General features: G+C 36.4%; 1 protein-coding gene and 1 pseudogene across 1 annotated transcript in view; one reads left to right on the top strand and one right to left on the bottom strand.

The window, feature by feature from the left end:
- Positions 1–20,974, bottom strand: part of GPR158 (G protein-coupled receptor 158) — a 423,375-nt gene that overhangs the window by 191,133 nt on the left and 211,268 nt on the right. The gene's annotated exons all lie outside the window — the stretch shown is intronic.
- LOC119245430 (U2 spliceosomal RNA) lies at positions 2,641–2,761 on the top strand (annotated as a pseudogene).

Below are 20,974 nucleotides of genomic sequence, written 5' to 3'. Positions count from 1 at the left end.
GAAAAGCAGTTACCTGTTTTTTTCTTAAAGGTCCTAAAGGGAGAATGAGCTCACATTACAGCAGTAGAGCTAGAAGTTAGATTGTGAAAAAGCAGGGCTGGGAGATTTGAAAATAGGATTTGAAAATAAAGTCAACCATCTGGCTGACTTTAGATGTGATCGGGAATAAGCACAAAGCTATGACCAAACTGACCTCTCAAATTGACTCACAACAGTCTGGTCACATGGTTGGTCCTACCTTTTAAAAATGAAGTTCAAGTCAATTGCAAATTGCATGAGTGTGGAAAACACAATTCTAAAAATACAAAATCAGCCGTTAAGATGGATGTTGAGATTTCTGAATATATTTTACTTTGTAGACCAACAAAAAATCTAGGTCACTGCTTTATTGTTCAACATGTTAAAAAGTCATTTATATCAAAACTTTGTTAACAGAGTTTGTACTTCTGTTTGAGACACAGGGCAAGCTAGGGTTATTAGGCAGTTTTAAGGACAGTGTAGGAGGGGACCTCTGAAGAATTTAGGGAGGCTTTAGAGATAAGGACAACCAAGGGAATGTAACCAATTCCACTGGGAAAACAAACATCCCAGGACCATTGTTAACAAAATGGGAAAAACAAACATTCCAGGACCACAGACAATATCCAGGATGGTCCTGGTTTTCTTCAGGTGATAAAGTGTGGAGATGCTCTCCCGGAAGACTAGGCCATAAAGATAAAGATGTAACAAATGGGGAAAGAGAAAGCTGTTAGATAAGGAATGTGAAGATCCCCCACTCAGTAGCAGATTAAGTGAGACAGCCGAGAACTGACCAATCACAAAGAGACTGGTGGAGCTTTAGAATAATCAGGGAAGAAAGTATATATTCCCTGAGACACGACTCCACTTTGGCTTCCTTGCCCCTCCCAGGCCTGGTTTCCTGGCCTGGGAGTCCCACTTTATTTCTGCTCTTTTTCTCCTCAATAAACTTTTTCTTCTTCTAAACAAACCTGCCTCTTCTTGCTTGCTTGCCTGAGCGTCTGCAAAGTTCCTGCTGCGGCTTCGTGAGACACCAACCCGTGCTGGGGCTCAGCGCTGCCCCTGCAGCCTGAGATCCGTTCCTGGCTGAGAGACTAGGCCTGACAATTCCGGTATCATGTTTAGTTACATGTTTTGTAGGGGAGGAAAAGGGAGGAGTAAGAAACTTTTTTTTGTAGATATTTTTATGGCAACATACTTGGTCTTGAATTAACACTCCGAACCCCATGAAAATAGTTCTCTTACGGTGTGCTGAATCAATCTTCTCCATAATTCTACCAACATGCTACTTTGTGAAGCATTTCCTAAGGAAAATATTCTTGTACACTTTGTGTTTATGGCACTTTTTTAAATAAAATATTTCATTATTTCATTATCTTTTCCTTACCAAACCAAGTTCTAATTGTATGTTTCAGGAAAAGCAATGCAATATGCGACATTGCATAGGGCTCCTTCTGTACATGGAAGGGTGTCTGTCCTGCACAGATGGAAGAACAAGTAGGAGGCCAGTTCTGAGAACCAACATTTAATGAGCCTGATACACATGCACAAATGGCCCCTAAGTGCTCCTCAACAGCCATGCAGGCAAGCTCCCATCTCAGGTGCTCTTTCAGAACAGCTCTCATAGCTCTTGTATGGTAAAATTCATCATCTGCATTTTGGCTTCAGCCCCAGACTCAGCTCCTATTTCTTCATGGCCTCTGGGAACTGTCCTCTTATAATCCCCTTTTGGCCTCTGGCTTCCCTCCATGTCCTGACTTTTCATCTCTGCCCTCAGGCTTGCCCAAGCAGAGAATTATTTAGTTCTACCCTGAGCTTGTCAGCCCTTATTTAGTTCCATCTGGGGGCTAAACAATCTGAAGAAAGGGCGATGTGTAACTTTTCATTCTGTCTATAATCGGGTTGATTGATAGATTTTCAGGCAACTCATAGTTAATGGTAGTCAGGCCTTAGAGCATAATCTTTAACTTAACAAAGTGATTTGACTAGATTGTCTCTTGAAAGCAAATGACAAGCTGCAGACTTATACCAAGTTAACTCCTTTACTATTGTAAATAATGCACTGGAAGTTTGTAAACCTATAATGTTAACGATTAATGGTTTCTTCTCTCTGTGACCTATTTTCCATGGTGAAAAGATCGAAGAATGTTCAAACAGAACAAACTGAATAGGAAGCGTAGCCCTTTTCTTTTTTTTGAACATTTTATTTATTTTTTAAAGATTTATTTATTTATGCATACAAGAACTGGGGTACAGGCCAGAGGTGTAGGGAGTGAGAGGATTTACCAGAAACAGAGTGGAGAGCAGAATAGGAAGATCTACTGAAATACACTGTTGAGGGGAGTAGCGGGCAAGACAGGAGAGGTCTGCTGTGCCATGTGGGTCACCTCCCTGATTGGTCCTTTTCAAAAATGTGGCATAATCCATATGAAATACACCACAAAGGCAAAACTGGGGCTTATCAATGTTTACGTGTTTCTCTAGGCAGAGGCTTGGGATGAAAACTATTATAGTTTTATTGTTACTCATGGCCTTGCTATCTTTATTACAGATGCCAACTACTTTTAGAAAAAATATTAATTGTATGCTAGGAAAATGTTAAACTGATAATAATAATTTATTATTGCTTCTCAGCCTTTTGTCTAAGATCAAGCATAGCATCTGTTCTTACCAGTTTAATAATAATAATAGTGATCATGTATTGAGATAGTATCATATAACAGATTCTTTTTGAGCATTTCACATAGGGGAATATTCATTAAAAACTCAATGATATTATGTCCTTTTTATGATAAAAGAGGCTGGCTAGGAGAAGTGGTTTAGTCTAATAATAATAATGCTAAATCCACAAATAACAACTACCAAATGCCTTCTGGTATACTCTATTTTCTTTTCAGCTCACATAAATTTTTCACCTTTTACAAATGCCTCCTGTCAAAAGCAAAACACTTCCTTTAAGATGTTCTAGTGGGAACTCAGCCACACTTGGAGGAGACAGACTTAAAATAAAAGACAATGGAAAATAAACAAAAAAATGTCAAAATAAGATGCTTGAAGTCAACCTGAGATAGTCTCTGATCCTGAACCCAGAAAACTGACTATTCTTTCCAAATCCTTATTCAAACTCTGAGTCTGGACCTACCTGTAAAACTATTTAAAAAGATTCTGGATTCCTTTGGATGAAAGCATGTCTCTGTCATTGTTTCATACTCTATAAAGTGTATGGATCACAGATTAAGTTGGTCTATAAATTAATCACAAGCACAAAGTGGAAATGCATAGTTGTGATCAGTTATGAAGGAGAATCTCATTGAAGTACAGCAGCAGGTCATTCAGGGAAGGTATTCCTTGAAGAAGGGATGTCTGATTTGTGATATGAAGGATTAAAAACATTAACTAGGAGTAGCAAAGGATAGAGAAAGGATAGTGTTGTCCAAGATCTGTGGCTAAAGTAAGCACAGTACATATAATGATGTAAAAGACCAAGATAGAAAAAAGAACCAAGGAGAGGTGTGTTGTGCAGTGAGGCCAGAGAAGTAGAGAGTGGTCAGGCCTTGAGCTTTTGTTTTCAATGTAATAAAAAGAACAATAGATGCCCAAAAGATATGAGTAAGGGTGAGAGTGATAGAAGGGAATCGTGACCATAAATGGTAGTCCAATTTCCATTTTTAAAAATCAGTCCAGTTATTGTGTAGAGAAAAGATGAAGACACCAGCATGGTACATGATAACCAGGTGAAGGTGATGGTAATAGTCCAATGGAGAGATAATGGGGAAGCAAACAAATTGCACCCAATAATAGTCAGTCCTGATTGATTGTGTGCAATATGTCAGCAGACATTTCCTTGTTCTAGAGAAAGAGGTTTCTGAAATACAAACAAAACTTGAGGACGGACTGATATGTAGATGAGGAGGAAGGAGCTGAAAGAACAAATAGAAAACAAAGAAATCAAGTATAAGAATCATCTATAATTTCAAAATACTGGTAAAGTAAGACATTGAACAAAATGCAAATTGAAAATGTCTTTTGGATCTGGCATGTGTGCTGTTGCTGATGACAAGATCAGTGTTAAAGATGTAGGTGGAAGATAGTATATGGACAACTCTTTCCAGAATATGGCTGGATAGTAGAGGAGAAAGCATCTTTGAGTGTGTATGAAATGAATTGAAAAATAAAATCAAGATAGTATGTTAAAAGACTGATTTTTAGAATGAGTAGGTTTACAAGGAATCCATGTTGCAAGCTAAAGGAATAGTTTGTTATTAAGAATACTGATCTATGAATTCTGAGGCATGAAAACATTTTGTTTCAGCCCCAAAAGATGAAAAGAATTAAGAGTTTAAAATAGACACCAGCTTCTAGTTAGCAACATGTTTGTGCCTAAGTTAAAGTAGAGTCATCCACAAGATTGAGTTAGCTCCCAGAACACTGGGAAAATTCCAGTAACCCAGAGGGAATCTGTTAGTAATTTGTGTGGCCGTTCGGTTGGCATCACACTGAGAGTGAAGATGGAAGAAAGAATAGGAATCCCTGGTTCAGGGTTCATTCATGACCCTAATCACCCAAAGAAATTTTATTTTCAAATTTCTGGCTCTGTTGCAAAATGTTTAAGTCTAAATGTTTAGGTTCCAAACATTTAGAATTGGGAAGTCAGACACCAGTGATTGTCCTTAATAAATCCTGTTGGATACAGAATCAGACTCATGGCTTTAGAAAACTAAAAAACATTATCAAATTATAATGCAGAAGCCTAACGTTATCCATCATCTTGCCACTTTTCCTTTTCTCTGGAACTGTTGAGCATACCTTGTCCCACTTCAGCCCAGTGTCTCTCTTCCAGAATGCTCTGTTGGGCTCCTTAGTCTGAGCCTTCATTATGTCACACCTGGCTTACTGCAGTAAAAGCCCTTCTGTTACTCATTTTGCTTGCAATTACCAGATTAATCACCCTAAATTTTTTTTATATGTATGACAGTGGGCAATGGAAACTGTCTTGAGATTAGATGCCTAGTTTCCACATTCACTAATGGTGACACCTTAGAAAATTCCACCAAACTCTCCATACCTCTACCTCTTTATGGTATTAAATGGGTAAAACAAATATAGTGAAATCACCTCCAGGAACTAAGTAGAGTTGTTGTTTAGCATTATAAATATGATGCCTATATTTAACCGTGAATTACTTCACATCACTTATAAGACAATCTAAACTCCTACAGAGTATGACATCAGTCCCCCGCAAATGGTTCACTAGTCCTCCTTCTGAGACTTTGTAATGGCTCTGCAGACACTTGTCAACACCCAAACCTTTCTCTCCTCCTGTATGAATTCTTCCTGTTCTTCTACAGTCCTTCTTGAAGACTCCACGAGCCTCCTTTCCCTCCTTCATGAAACCTTCCTTTACATCTCCATTTTTCAGGGATCTAGACCTCCTCTAAGTCTTAACAGAGATCTATCTTTTTATGCCATAAACCATATTTTATCGTTAGTCCTCTAACTTTGCATATATGTCACCTGTCATCATGTATATTAAAGGTTTGGGAGAGGGCTGTATCTCATTACACTAAGATAAGAGAGAAACATCAAAAAAACATAGCATGTAGTAGTTACATGTACATATGTAAAAATACTCACAAAATTTGCTTTGCTATGTATGGTCAGCTTGGGAACACTACATTCCTCTTAATATTCAATGAGATACACACCCTGCCACATCCTAAGGGGCTCCTCTGAGGGAGGAGGAGGAAGATAATTACCAAACTTGAAGCTGGTTGTGATCTCAGAAATGCTCCTTACTGTACAGAAGAGAAAACAGGGAACTAAAGATTTCTTCAGAATCACTGGTCAGGCACTCACAGAGCTAAGACTGCACCCTTAAATCCTTAAATCCTTAAATTTTTTATTTGCTGTATGCCTTGGATGTGGCTGTTATGAGACCTTTCCATCCTTATGCTGCTTCTTCCAACCTCTTAATCCCTATATTTTCCTTCAGTTTCCCATTGAGATTTCATCTTTATATTTACATAGTAACAAAACTACTCCACTGGATGATGTCAGAGACAAACAAGCAATGATTGGACAGTAAAGCAGTATATCTAAATAATGACCAAAACATACTGGCTAGATTTGCACATGCTATTAAAATACATGAATGAAACAACTAATGTGATCCCTGAAAGAGGGACAGGAATAGAGAAACCTGATTACAAAGCCAAATTGTCAATAAATATGAATATGTAAGGGGTGCAATGAATGGAGGAATAAGAAGTGAATGGAAAAGAGGAACTGTTCAAAATTGACTACTGTATCTAAAGGGACAAAAAGAATGGAGGCACTTGCACTTTCACTTTTAGAAAACTATATCCTTTCAAGGCTAACTGAAAATGTATGATACAGAATAGTGCTCACACTTTTCAATTTCAAAAGTCAATGCAAGGGTACAGTAATCAACACTGTGTGATATGCTGGCAAAAGAATAGACAAATCAATGAAATAAACTAAGAGTCCAGAAATAAACCCTTACGCTTTTTATAAATTGACTTTTGACAAGGCTGCCAAGATAATTCAAGAAAGAAAAGATTATTATTTTATTTCCCTCAAAAAAATAATATCTAGTTGGGACAACAGGATATGAAGCTAGGTCCCTACCTCATACCATATACAAAAAAAAATAATTGAAATTAATTCATAGATCTAAACATAAATTCTTCAAGGATAATATTTCAAGGGGTAATACTTCAAAGGATAATACTTCAAGGTCATTTTCATGACCCTGGGCCAGGGAATGGCTTCTTAAATATAATATCAACAGCACAAGGGCAAAAGAAAAATAAGTACATTTGTGATTAAAATGTACAAGTTTTGGTCTTCAAAAGATACTGTCAAAAAAGTGGAAATGATATTGGAGATACTATTTTCAAACTGAATATCAGATAAGAAACTTACATCTAAAATCTAAAAGAACTTTTACAATTTAACTATAAAATGAGTCTAATTTAAAATAAGCAAAAGGGGGTCTCCCTGGTGGCGCAAGGGGTTGAGTCTCACCACTATGAAGCATTCTGCTGCCACTGCAGCATGAGATTGATCCCTGGCCAGGGAGCTGACTCACATGGCTCAGTAGACCTCTCCTTTCTTGCCTGCTGCTCCCCTCAGCAGTGTATTTCAGTCAATCTGCCTGTTCTGCTCCCCACTCTGTCTCTGGTGAATCCTCTCACCCCCTGCAACTCTGGCCTACACCTCAGCTCTTGTATGCATAAATAAATAAATCTTTAAAAAAGGTAAAAGATTGGAAAAGATATTTCTCCAAAGAAAATATACAAATAGCCCATTGATGGGCTATTTCTCAAAATGTTAAACCTAAAATTACCATGTAACCCATCAATTCCACTGCTAGGTTTATACAAGAGAAATTATAAAATATATTCACCAAAAAACCCCTAAGTGTCCATAGTAATAATATTCATAATAACCAAAAACTGGAAACAAATCAAGTGTTTATTATTAATGAATGATAAACAAAATATGGCATATCTTTTTTTATTTGACAGTAAAAAAAAGAGGAATGAAGTGCTCCAAAGAAAATATACAAAAAGCCCATGAAAGATACTCAACATTTGTAATCATTAATAAAATGCAAATCCAAAGCACAATGAGATACCACTTCATACTCACTAATATGGCTAAAATTTAAAAGAGAAAATAACAAGTGATCAACATAAGAGCACAGTAGGAATAGCAGTAAGAAAGAAACTTGAAGAGATAAGCAGGCCAGACCACAAAGGGCTTTGTTATCATTCCTGTGAGTGATTTTGGTGGTGGTGAGTAGTTGGGAGCAGTTCACATAAATGATCGTGTATGGTGGAGTGATGTAGTTGCAGGGAAAGACTGCACTGGATGAAAACTACACAGTAGGGGGCCTCCCCAGTGGTGCAGTGGTTGAGCGCTGGGTTGCGAAGCTGCCCACAGCCTCTGCAGCGCCGGTTCGATCCCCAGCCGCCGGGCGAGAGTCCCACATGGTATGGCAGACCTCTCCTGCCGCCCGCTGCTCCCCTCAGCAGTGTATTTCATCAGTCTGCCTGTTCTGCTCCCCGCTCTGGCTCTGGTGAATTCCCTCACCTTCCCGCACTTCTGACTGTACCCAGTGCTTGTATAAATAAATGAATAAATCTTTAAAAAAAATAATAAAATAAAATTAAAAAATTGCGTTTAAAAAAAAAAAACTACACAGTAGGGAAAATGGCAAAGGAAACTATAATGCAATCCATCCTACATAATACTATCAGGAGAGGTAAAGAAAAATAGATTGCAAAGATATAAATGAAATAGAATGATGCAGTTGGGCTGATTGGATCTGGGAGATTAGGGGAAGCTCTAATCAATGTCATTTGGATTTTTGACCTGCACAATTCACTGCAGGTAAGATTTTTTTTTTTTTTTTTTTTTTTTTTTTTTTTTTTTTTTTTATAGAGGCATGCTTTATTTATTTGTTTGCTGGTTTCTTTGTTTGTTTTTGTTTATACATGCACTGGGTACAGTCAGAAGCGCGGGAGGGCGAGAGAATTCACCAGAGCCAGAGCGGGGAGCAGAGCAGGCAGAAGGACCGAAGTACACTGCTGAGGGGAGCAGCGGGCGGCAGGAGAGGTCTGCGCGCCATGTGGGACCCTCCTCAGGTGGCCGGGGAGCAGCCGGGGATCGAACCGGCGCCGCAGAGGCCGCGCGCAGCTTCGCAACCCAGCGCTCAACCGCTGCGCCACCGGGGAGGCCCTTTTTTTTTTTTTTTTTTTTTTTTTTTTTTTTTTTTTTGTGGGACCCTCACCGGTGGCCGGGGAACGAACCAGTGCTGCAGAGGCTGCGAGCAGCCTTGCAGCCCAGTGCTCAACCGCTGTGCCACGAGGGGAGGCCCTGCAGGTAAGATTTTTTTTTTTTGTCTTTTTTAAAATTTTTATTTATTTATTTTTATTTATTTATTTATTTTTAATTAATAAATTTTATTTTTATATTCCCCATACAATTGCAATCCCCCCATTCTCCTGCAGGTAAGATTTTGACCAAGCCAAGGGACAATGAATTAAACCATGGAGTGTTTTCCATGTTGAATCTGACATGACAGTGGGAAATCCAAGAAAAACTGCCTATGAGGCAGGCAGACTATTTATTAGTTTTCAATTCACTTATTAACAAAATTGTATCACAAAATTCACAAATTGCTGTGCAGGTTAAATGTGATCAAATGAGCAGCTCACTGCATGTGGCATGAATTGAGCCCTCATTATGAATTCATTTGCTTCCTTTCCTTCTAGATCCAATCCATTAATCATTCACATCTTAACATGAACTTGAACATTGCATGTCAATGGAGGTCTGGCATAGAGAAAATAGAGACTTGAGGAAGAATGAGAGAGAAAATTTGGAACGTGGAAACTTGACATGGTTCGTAGCCACTGGGTCATTGAGGCATTGCATTGAGAAGCAAGAGATAAATGAAGAAGGAGGTGGGACAATTTGTAGAAAATGAAAAAGGGAGGGGGGACAAGAGCCTGATATAAGGCACCTGAAACTGAGTGGATGTTGAAATACACATGAAATTAAAAAATAAATAAATGAAAACTTCACATACTTTGCAATTTTGCTGAAGGTTCATCTATCTATGCATCCCACACATAAAGCTCTGTTTCATAACCTGGCAGTCAAAGAAAAGTTCAGCAAGGTTATATGATCCCATATTCAATACAGGATTAACAAAAATTTCAGTCTAAGAAGAAAGAAAAAAGTCCAAATTCAGTCAGCAATTTGGATAACTGAATTTTCCCATTATTAGCTAATGTGGGCACCAATATTTTTAATTTTATGAAAGATGAGCTCATATGTTTGAGTAGAATATAAGAACTAAATGGGGGTAAAATAAGTTATAAAAGAATATGATTACCAAACCAAAAAGCAGGAAATTAACTGAAATGTAAATTCAGAAGAGAAGACACAGAAACACTGAAGAGCTGTATACAAGGACATCGTACTTGTGTTTCAACAATGGAATGAACCAATGAAGACATTGAAATGTAATAAGGAGCAGAGTTGAAGGGCATGGCAGTCCAGAAATAGGCTTATAAGATAGCATAAAACAACATTGTTAATACTGAGGACAGCTTGGGAGATAAGTTTTGAAATAAAATATAAAAGATCAGCAAATTCCATGTGGTTGGATGCATTTTTATGGCAAAGTTTATATTCTGAAAACTAAGAGTGGCACTAGTCCTTAAATGTATAAGAGCCAGTTCCTATTACTAAATACAGCAAGAGTAATGGCATGGTGAGGGTTTTGTTACTTCTCTAAATGCACAGGCATGCTATGTGGCATGACAAATGGAAGATGATATGACAGGATATTAACAATGAAAAATGGTCTCGATGCAGAGGAAACAAGGAAAAGAAGCTTTTTCACTCTGACAACTGACCCAAAACACCTATCATAAAGTATACACATCTTCTTAAATTAAAAAAAAATATGTATCGCTTTGAGTCATCATCATGTCAACCCCATGTGAATCATAAAGCGTAAACATTTAAAGAGTGTGAGGAGGAAGGGATCAGGAGCTCAGAAAAATAAACATGGTTTGGCATAATCAAAAGAAGCCCCAAATAAGATGATTTTGCTTCTCTCCAAGAAATCTGTACAACAAAACAAATGTCTGGGACATAACCATGTTCAGTAAGTGTTGACTGAATGAAGGAAAGTATAACCTCATGAAATGCTATCCAAAATCAACCATATCTGTTTTTGAAGAAATATTTCAGGAGACAACTGAAAACTTTGTTAGTTAAAGCAAGTTTCATTGCTCCATTCTATACTTTCTCTAAAAACATTGATTAATTTAACCACATGTTTTATTTCCAGAATTTATATATTCTTTCACAAATGTAAAACATTAAACAGCACTGGGTTAATTATGTAAATGTCATGTAGTCAAAACCTACCAAATGTGGTATGCTACATAAGTTTATTTAGTTTAACATTGTATTTTTTCTAAGGCACTAAAATAAAAATGAAATCAACACACTGGCTGTTTTATACAACCCATTTTTTAGAAAGATCAATTAATGTGCTAATATAGCATTGGAGTTTGTTCTTACATATCCAACACAAATTCTGTGCAAAGAATTTTAATCTCATAAAACCTGAGGGGATAATTTAAGATTTAATAAAATTGTTATCAGTAATAGTTATCTGTATCAAAGTAATCAGGTACAAATACGTTTTACATGTAAAACAAAATCCATTTCACACTCTCCTTTGTGAGAACCTTGAAGTGTGCATTTGTATAATAGGATTGTTTTCTGCCCCCAAGTTTTCAGCAAATATGTGATTGATAATATCCAATTATTCTGGATTCAAGTTCACATCAATGAAACAGGAGGCCATACAAAGAAATCGATGGTATTAGAGAGTACAAAGGTAACTAAACAAAATCATAGTATGAGTGTTTCTGAGAGAAATTGAAACTTAAATGAAAATTAAGAACTGTTGTTTGTATATCCATTAGTTTTCAGTAATTGATTACACAATTTAATACAGTTCTTTTAAGTTAACTGACAGAGGAAAGCTAAGACAGTTATTACATGAAAGCTAACTAGGGAACTTAAGACTAATTATTGATGTTCTAAGATCTTCTACTGGGATCAAACCTGCTTCCAAGAAGTCTGGAGCGTCACAAAGGAGCTTTCAAGGGTGCAATACAGCAAGTGGGGAAAGGGAAGAGGATGTTTCATATCGTGTTTAAGTTTCAGCATCTTGGTGTTTTTCTCAAATATCTGAGCAGTACGTTTAAGCAGATGTTTAAGCAGTACGTTTAAGCAGATGTTTAAGCAGTACGTTTAACAGTACTGTTTAAGCAGATGATAATGCATCTCAGTTTCTAAAAATGAGAGAGGATGTAAAGAACCATAATTTCTTCAGCTCATTTTCTGATAGATTTTCCACAGATTATTGTATGTGGATTGCCTTGTGCTTAGGGGAAACATTTTAATAAGAGAATCAATTAATGATTTTAAAACCAAGAGAATTAATTAATGATTTTAAAAACAGAAGGTGGACAGCACACTTAGCTATATTCCTAGCTATATGTAATGAAATTAGAGGCCGAGAAAAAGCAGGAGGTAGGACATGCTCAACTTTAATTTAAATCTCTTTTTAGGTTCAACTAGAATCTCACAGAAACACCAATTAGGATGTCTGGGAGGGAAAACTCTCAGATGATAACTATGCTCTCAGGGAAGTTAATCAAATCCCAAAGCAAACAGAGCCTCAGGTCCAAAGAGTTCTTAGAAATATTTCATCCTCTCTGGGATCCTAAACTCCCTGAGAATCTGAGAAAAGTTAGGGATCTTTTTCCCAGAAACATGTACAAAATTTTATACGTAATATCACTAACTTCATGGAACCACTGAAGTGGACCTCAGACGTTTCCAGATAAAGGCTGAGGAGAAGTTAGGGATGCAAAGCTCAAGCTAAAGGTGTCAGATTCACAATTAGGTGCTAGATGAATAAAAGGTTAAGAATTATATAAAGAGAGCAAATACTGTTAAGTAGTAGTGAGGGAAGATTTCTGAGAAGACAGAATTTCAGAGGGCCATATTTCTTCCTATTTTTCATTTTATTGAGGTAACACTGGTTACAAAACTGTATGACTCAAAGGTATAAGATCACACCTCTTCAGATGCATGTCACCACGACACACCCACCATCAAGGCACCCATAAAGGGCCATCATTTTTACAGAAGCTAGATTTAAACTGTACTTACCTTAATGGGGGGAGGGTCCATTTTATCTTAACACTGATATTTATCTTAGACCAAGGAAACATCTTCTGCATTTGGATGTCCCAATGTCAGCTCAGACACAGCCTGTCCAATATAGACTTACCATCTTGAAAGCAACTTCCCTTTGAAATGTTTGTATTTGTCAGTAGAATTACTATGATTCCAATCAATCAGACACAAAATTTCTCATTTGTTTTTGGTGCTTTGTTTTTCTTCTTCAATTGAAAACTAGGAATCAACAAGGAACTAATTCCTACCAATCCTCAGTCATGTCTGCTATAGCTATTTAGTCGCCACATACTGGGCCTGGAGATACAAAGATAAATAAAATCTGCCATGCCCCTCAGGAGCTCACAGTCGAGTGTCTCTTCCCTTATATTTTGATAGTTACCTTTGAGGTTTTAAATCTTCATCATTCTACAGTCACCTGCCTACAATCAGATCCTAAATGCACTATTTCCTTTAGTCTACTCTACTTAAGAGCTCAATTCGGGCCTCCCTGGTGGCACAAGGGGTTAAGTACTGCACTATGAAGCAATCCGCAGCCTCTGCAGTATGAGTTCAATCCCCAGCCAGAGAGCTACCCACATGGTGAAGCAGACCTCTCCTGTCTCACCCGTTGCTCCCCTCAGCAGTGTATTTCAGTCAGTCTGCCTGTTCTGTTCCCCTCTCTGTCTCTGGTGGATCCTCTCACCACCCCCCAACCCCCACATCTCTGGCCTGTATCCCAGCTCTTGCGTGCATGAATAAATAAATCTTTATATAAAAAAACCCTCAATTCATTTGAGGTCATTGTAACATTTGACTGACTGAATATGTTCATAAATAATACATTCATCATGTAATTCCCTTGCTAGGAAGATCTCTATTGGGATCCTGGTTTTGACAGAAAACCTGGAGATGATCAAAGCCTGGTACATCTACAGGTCCACACTGTGATAAAGTTATCACCTTTATCCCAAGTACCCTCTGTACAAGTTCACCGCTCCTATCAAATTGGTGCTGAAACATACTCATGTTTATTCCTGGTCTGACATGCCTGTATTTGTCTCTCCCTCCCTTTCTAATCATCCTGAGTTACAGCTCAAATCCTTGCTCTTCCCACAAAATATTCCAAGAAATTATATCCTACAATGATCATGCATTGATATAGTGTAGTAGCTGCAAAAATCACACATTTGACACTAAATACTAAATATTCAGTGTTTTTTTGAAAGGAGTCTACTGTGTTTTGATGTAATACACCATAAATGAACATTTATTGATAAATCAAATTTATCTCCTTTGCTACCAAGCGGCATATTTGTTCAAAATAACTGAAAAGTTCTCTTATGTTAAGGTCACATGGCCAGAGAAGTCTTATAATTTTTAACTAATTCCTAGGTGTCAATTTTGGGAAGCTTCAACTATCATATTGCAGCTGGATTTAGAATATATTTACTTGCTCATGTAATTCTAAATTTAATGTAACTTTTATATTCTGGTCAAAGAATATTACCACCTTTTTAAAGCTCACATTTCACTTTTCCTCAATTTGGTATAAAATGCTGTACATAAATAAAATGGAAACTATTAGCTACATGACATCTTTAATAATAGGGGAACTTTCTATAATACCAGCATTACAAATAATCCAGAAACTCCCCACATGTGAGCAGCTATATTAAGAAAAACTTACAAATATGGATCATTTATTATGATTCAATTGTATGTCTATTAAGGGTTTATATAATTTAGTTTATATGTCATAAAAAGAACATTACAATGGTCAAGTAAATCAATAAATGTCACCAAGAATATTGTCTCAAACGACAACAAACAGCAAGTGTTATTGTCCCAGATGTTTACTGGATTGGCCCTGAAGTGACAGATAGGCCATCGGGTGATCATCATGATTACTGATGCACTTTTTATACCAGTGTGGTACTAGGGAAAAATGGCTATTCTGTCTGCTTTCCATCCATCTATACAGCTTCTATTCATCATAATTTGCAGCAGTGACTCTCATGCAGCTTTGGATTTAAAAAGACTCCTGATTTTTTTTTTTTTTAAAGAGGGAAAGAGAAAGGAAAAACCTTTAAAGACAATTCTTTTTTTTAATTGAGTTAGACATTGTATGTGAAAATTACATCATTTAAGACTCAAAATGAGATTACCTTATTCCAGAGAGGATTGACTTTTGTTTTTATCGGCGGGCATCTTGGCTAAGGGCAGGTCTAAATCCAATTGAGGATGGGAATGACTCAAATTTGGGCTTCAGTTTTTTAGAGAACTGGTCTTTTCTAGCAATTTGATTGCTAGAAGCGCTTAGCTTCCTGCCTTTTAGCCATGCTTCTGCATTTACATTCCGAAAGTTCCCTGTGAGAAAAAGCAGCTCCAAGTGCAGGGCTCGTGTACCTTAGCTTTCCTCCTGGATCTTGGTCCTATAAATTCTCCCTGCCTTGGTATATTGCCAATGCCCTCAAACAGGTATTTAGTATAGTTTGTTCTATTTGTATTATGCCCATGAGGCATGGTCTAAATCATCTTTACTGTCACAGGTAGGAACTCTTTAATCCCTACTTTGATTATTGGTGTCACTATCTAGTCTTTTTAGCTAATTATCTTGGATTGATTTTCAGTAGCTCAATATCTCAATATCTCCATCCTTTTTTGCCTATCTGCAAGTGTAGAAGGGCTTCTCAACATCAGATTCTTTTACACTTATTGACCCTGTGATCACTTAGGTTACAATTTCCCATGCACCTTTATATATGGTGTCTCTATCACTAGGATCTCCCAAAACTACTCTTAAGTAGGACTGGGTCTTAGTCTGGTCAGACTGCTATATCAGAAAATCATAGTCTGGGTGGCTTATAAACAACAGAGTTATTTTCACAGTTCTGGAGGCTGAGAAATCCAAGATCAAGGTACCAGCAGATTTGGCTCCTGATTTTTAAAGAGCCATTTTGCTGTGTTCTCAGATGGTGGAAGCAGTGTGATGTCCCTAGGGTCTGTATTGTAAGGTCAGACCCCACCTCCAGATACCCTCTACTTTAGGGATTAGGTTTTCAGTTTAAGATTTTTGAGTGGACACATTCAGTCTGTGGCAGACTGTGTAGCATAAACTATCCTGGAAATGAAATAGTTAAGCAGGGTGCAAGTATTCATGTACCCCCACAGCATGTTGTTTTAACACAATTGATTTCTGTCTGGCTGGGTTCCAAGTTATCCTAGCAGAGAAGACAGCTCTATAATCATCAACTGATAACCTGGTCTTAACAGGTTGATGGCTTCTCCCCAGGTGATTACCTGAAACAACTCACACTCCTGAATGTTGCTTGTGTTAAAAATCTACTGAGAAAAACTGGAAGTGAATATGCAGAAAGGAACACAGTTTTTATCCTAAAGTAATAAGATTGTGGGTGATTTTTTCCGCATCTGTTTTTCTAATGCCCTGATTATTACTACATTTTATTTATAAAACAAATAAATAAATGTCAAATACAAATGGTACAAAGAAATAGCAATATTTTCTAAAATGCAATTAAAATGTATAACAAAAACTCTGTTTTGAACTTGGATTTTTACATTAATTCCAAGTAGTGTGCTTACACATACAAATTTCTATGTAAAATCTGGAGATGGAGTGCCATGTGCCTCCTGAGACAGCCCTAGAATTAAATGACCCTGATTGTCAGTTGGTTCTTTCTATTTTCCTTTGTAACAACATGCTGCTTATTTTCCCTACAAAGCAATGTACAAACATTTTTATCTCATAGTATTTATGAAGAAGTTTTTTACCTAAAATTCTCATATTCTTCTGATTGTCGCTTCCATGGACAGTTCTGTATATTTGTGATAATCTGAAGATAGTCATTCTCTGAATACCTAAAAGTCAAATGTCAATGAAATTAGAAAATAAAGATCTCACACATTACTAAACAAACATAAGTCTTTTAAAGAACACTCATAAACAATTCATTTTAGCCTTCTAAACTTTTTCTGAAATAAGTGGTGTAAATTATTTACAATGTCCAAATATGGAAACAACCTAAATACCCCAGAATAGATAAGTGGATTAAGAAGATGTGGTGCATATACACTATGAAATACTACTCAGCGATCAAAAAAGATAAAATCATGCCACTTGTGGCGACATGGACAGAACTGGCAGGGGTTATTCAGCTGCCCCTTCCTCTCATAGGTTGTAGTACAGTTTAATTACAGTTTTATTAATCCCTTCTACCACGCCAGTGCTCTTGATACTTGGCATCCATCTGCCATTCAAGGGTCACTGTCTTTGTTTAGATAGAATTAGTTTGTAAATAAATGGAGAAGATGGCACAATACCATCACAATTTGTGAAGTGCGGGGATGGCTGACATGACCAGCCCATCTGACCAGGAAAAATCACATGTATGCTACACTTGTGGGCTTACATAGTGGGATAAGAGTGTCTCTATAAAAGTTGCCTTTGTAAAGTAAAGTAAAATGCTCTAAATCACATCATACTTTCCATAAATTTACATTTATAGTTGGTTTTCAGGTTAAAAAATATATACAAGGCCCCATAATTTGAGAGACAATTATTCCCATGATATTAACCCCTTTGTATGAATGACAAAAGTAAGAGTTCTGAGAAGATAAACAACTCGCTCAATATTGTATTGTAAGTTGATGAACAAAGAATTAAGCTCATGTCTTTTGATTCATAGTGTGGCTCCCTTTCTAATATATCATGCTGCATCTCATCTATTTTCATAATGAAACTGAAAATTAATCTCATCAGAAACATTTTCTGGTTCTAAGACAAACAATAAATCATACAAAATAATGTAGCAAGTTATTATCAAAGAATAATGTCCATTTAAATCATTATTAATAATACTCAAAATGGGTACAAATTATAAATAACATACCAAATGATACTAAATAATATATTAAAATTCAAAATATTTTTAGGAACTTCTCTTTGGAGATAAAACCACACACTGTGACAATTTTGATCTCAATTAAGATATAAATAGGGATTTATAATGACTATAATTTATAGTTAATTTTTATCATTAAATATTTTTGGGACAGGGCCTCCCTGGTGGTGCAATGGGTTAGGATGCAACCTATGAAGCCTCCTGCAGCCTCTGCAGCATGAGTTCGATCCCCCGGCAGGCCAGGGAGCAACCCACATGGCACAGCAGACCTCTCCTGACTCACCCACTACTTCCCTCAGCAGTGTACTTCGGTCAATCTGCCTGTTCTGTTCCCCACTCTGTCTCTGGTGAAACCTCTCACCCCTGTACCCCAGCTCTTGTATGCATAAATAAATAAATCTTTTAAAAAATAAATTTTTAAAAAGTAATATGTAGCACAAATGGAAACCTATTCATGCCATTTATCAGAATTATTTTGGAATAACTGTAGTCATTTCATTGGACCAGTTTGATATAATGTCAAAATCAAGTAGTACCTCATCTCAAAATGAAAATGTAATTTTAAGTATCTTCTCCTCAAATATCTGCAACATGAAAAATATCACAAGGACAGGATAAATGAAGACAAAAAAAATGAAACTGCTTTTCTTCTTGCAACATAATACAAGATTTCTGGAGATGAAAAAATGATAATCCACTATTCAAGTTTATATAAAGAAATCTCCAGACATAAAAAGGATATCTAGAGATTAAAACAACTACTTAGTGATCTTATACTATAAATTTTTAGAAATGGGTCCTATGTATTTCAAGAATAAAACCTATGAGAAACCTAAGAGAATCAATACATTTAGAGTCTCTCCATCTCCTGTAGAACAATGTTATATGGTATAGTGAGTTACAGTAGTGATAGAACTAGCACGGAGAGATCCCTGGTATATATGAACTCTTTGCCTTTCAAATTTATTTGACTCACATAAGTGGGTTGGTCTCTCCCTTCTCTGTCGTTTGCACCATCCTATAGTTATTATATATCTTTACAACATTTATCCTTTGTTTTCATGTATTTATTCAATAAGCACTGGGCATCTGCTATGTGCTAATCTAGGGGCCAATAACACAACAGTGAATCATACAGATTTCTTTAAAAAAAAATCTATGGTCTTGTGAAATTTATATTGTAGCAGGGGACAATGGACAATAAAACAAAGTCTATTCATCATGGCTGAATTGTGTTTCTTCAAATCCATGTTGAAGCCGTCATATCCAATACCTCAGGATGGACTACATTTGGAAAGAGGCCCTTAAAGGGGGGATTAAATTAAAACAAGGTGATGAAAGTGGCCCTATCCAATGTGTCTGGTGTTCCTAACAGAAAAAGGAAATTTATATATACAGAGAGACCCCCCGCCCCAGAGAATGGTGTGCATAGAGAAAACACCAATGCAAAAACACAGATATTTCCGTAGGAGAAACCAAACTTGCTGGTATCTTGATCTTGGACTTCTAGACTCCAAAACTGTGAGAAAATAAATATCGGTTACGTAAGCCACCCCATCTGTATTAGTTTGATGTAGAAGTCCTAGCAAACTAATGCACCAAATAAAAAGTAAATTAATAGCATATTGAAGTGCTCTGTTCTTAGTACTACGACTAAAAACAAAATGGAAAAAGGAAGAAGTATGTGAAATACTGCTGCAGTTTAGATAGGGTGTTCAGAGAAGCTCTAACTTGGAGGTAATGGTTGCATAGAGAATCAAAGGAGCTGATTAAGAAATCTATATGCATATAGGCTGTGGGAAGCAGAAGAGCACTATAGATAGTGGTAGAAGCAGGCATGGTATATTGGAGGAACAAGATGGATAGTGGCTGGAAACTACCATGAGTTGCTCATGAAGGTAGCAACAAATGAAAAAATAAAGATAACAAGAAACTGAAAATATAAGTCTTGTTATTTAAAGTATGGATCTCAGAGTAGCAACACTTGTATCATATAGTATATTACTGGTAAAAATTCAGAATTTCAGCCCCTCTTCCATACCTACAGAATCAGAATCGGCATTAAAATAACATCCCCATGTGATTTGTACATTAATGTTCTCAAGTTTTACCGAGGTATAATTTGTATATCATACAGATGACCCATTTAAAGTGTACAAGTTAATGTATTTATGACAGTCACAGATATCTTCAACTATCAACACAGTCAATTTAAAGATATTTCATAAACTCAAAAAGAAATCTTGTACACTTCAGCTATCATTTCCTGAATTCTGTTACTTTTGGTATGTTGTGTTTCATCTTTCTTCATCTCATTTTGAGATGAAGAACCTTTTTATTGTTTCTTGGACCCACTGCCTAGTTAGAAGTATGTTGTTTAATTTCTACAAATTTTGAGATTCCCAATTTTTTTCTGAATATTGATTTCTAACTTAATGACAACTAGTCAGGTAATATATTGTGTAGTGTCTCTATCCTTTTAAATTTATTGAGGTTTGTTTCATGTCTAGCATGTGATTTATTCTGGAGAATATTTTGTATGCATTTGAGAAGAACACATATTCTATTGTTGCATGGTGCATTCTATAGGTGTTCAGTAGGTCTACTTGGTTTATATCATTGTTCAAATCTATCTCCTTGTTGATCTTCAGTCTAATTGTTCTATGCACTATAGAAAGCGGGGTATTGAAATCTCCAATTATTGTCGAATTGTTTATTTCTCCCTTATTTTGGTCAGTTTTTTGCTTTATTAACTTTGGTGCTCTCTTATGAGGAGCATCTATGTTTATAATTGTCATATTTTCATTCCGAATTGACCTTTTTATCACCATAAAATGTCCTTTATTCATAATCACTTTTTTGTTTTAATTCTATGTTGTTTTATATCAGTATAGGCACTCAAGTCTCCTTATAGTTGATGTATGCATACTATAGATTTGCACATTCTTTAACTTTCAACTTATTTGTATTTTTGAATTTGAAGTGTGTCTTCTGTGGACATCATATAGTTGGGTTATGTTTTTCAATCCAGTCAAATAATCTGATTTTTGATTGCATGATATAACTATATATATTATTATTAATAGATTTACCAACTGTCACTTTGTTTTTTGTACTTATGTCTCACGTAATCTTGTGTCTTTATTCCTCCTTTACAGCTTTCTTTTGCTTATATTTTTCTAAGGTAGCATTTAAGATCTTCAGTAATTTTTTTTTTAAAGATTTAT

This window comes from Talpa occidentalis, unplaced genomic scaffold (genome assembly GCF_014898055.3).
Source record: "Talpa occidentalis isolate TD23 unplaced genomic scaffold, MPIMG_talOcc4v2.1 talOcc4.14, whole genome shotgun sequence".
NCBI classification, from domain to species: domain Eukaryota; kingdom Metazoa; phylum Chordata; class Mammalia; order Eulipotyphla; family Talpidae; genus Talpa; species Talpa occidentalis.
The sequence above is the reverse complement of the archived record's forward strand: the minus strand, read 5'-3'. Positions and strand labels throughout refer to the sequence as shown.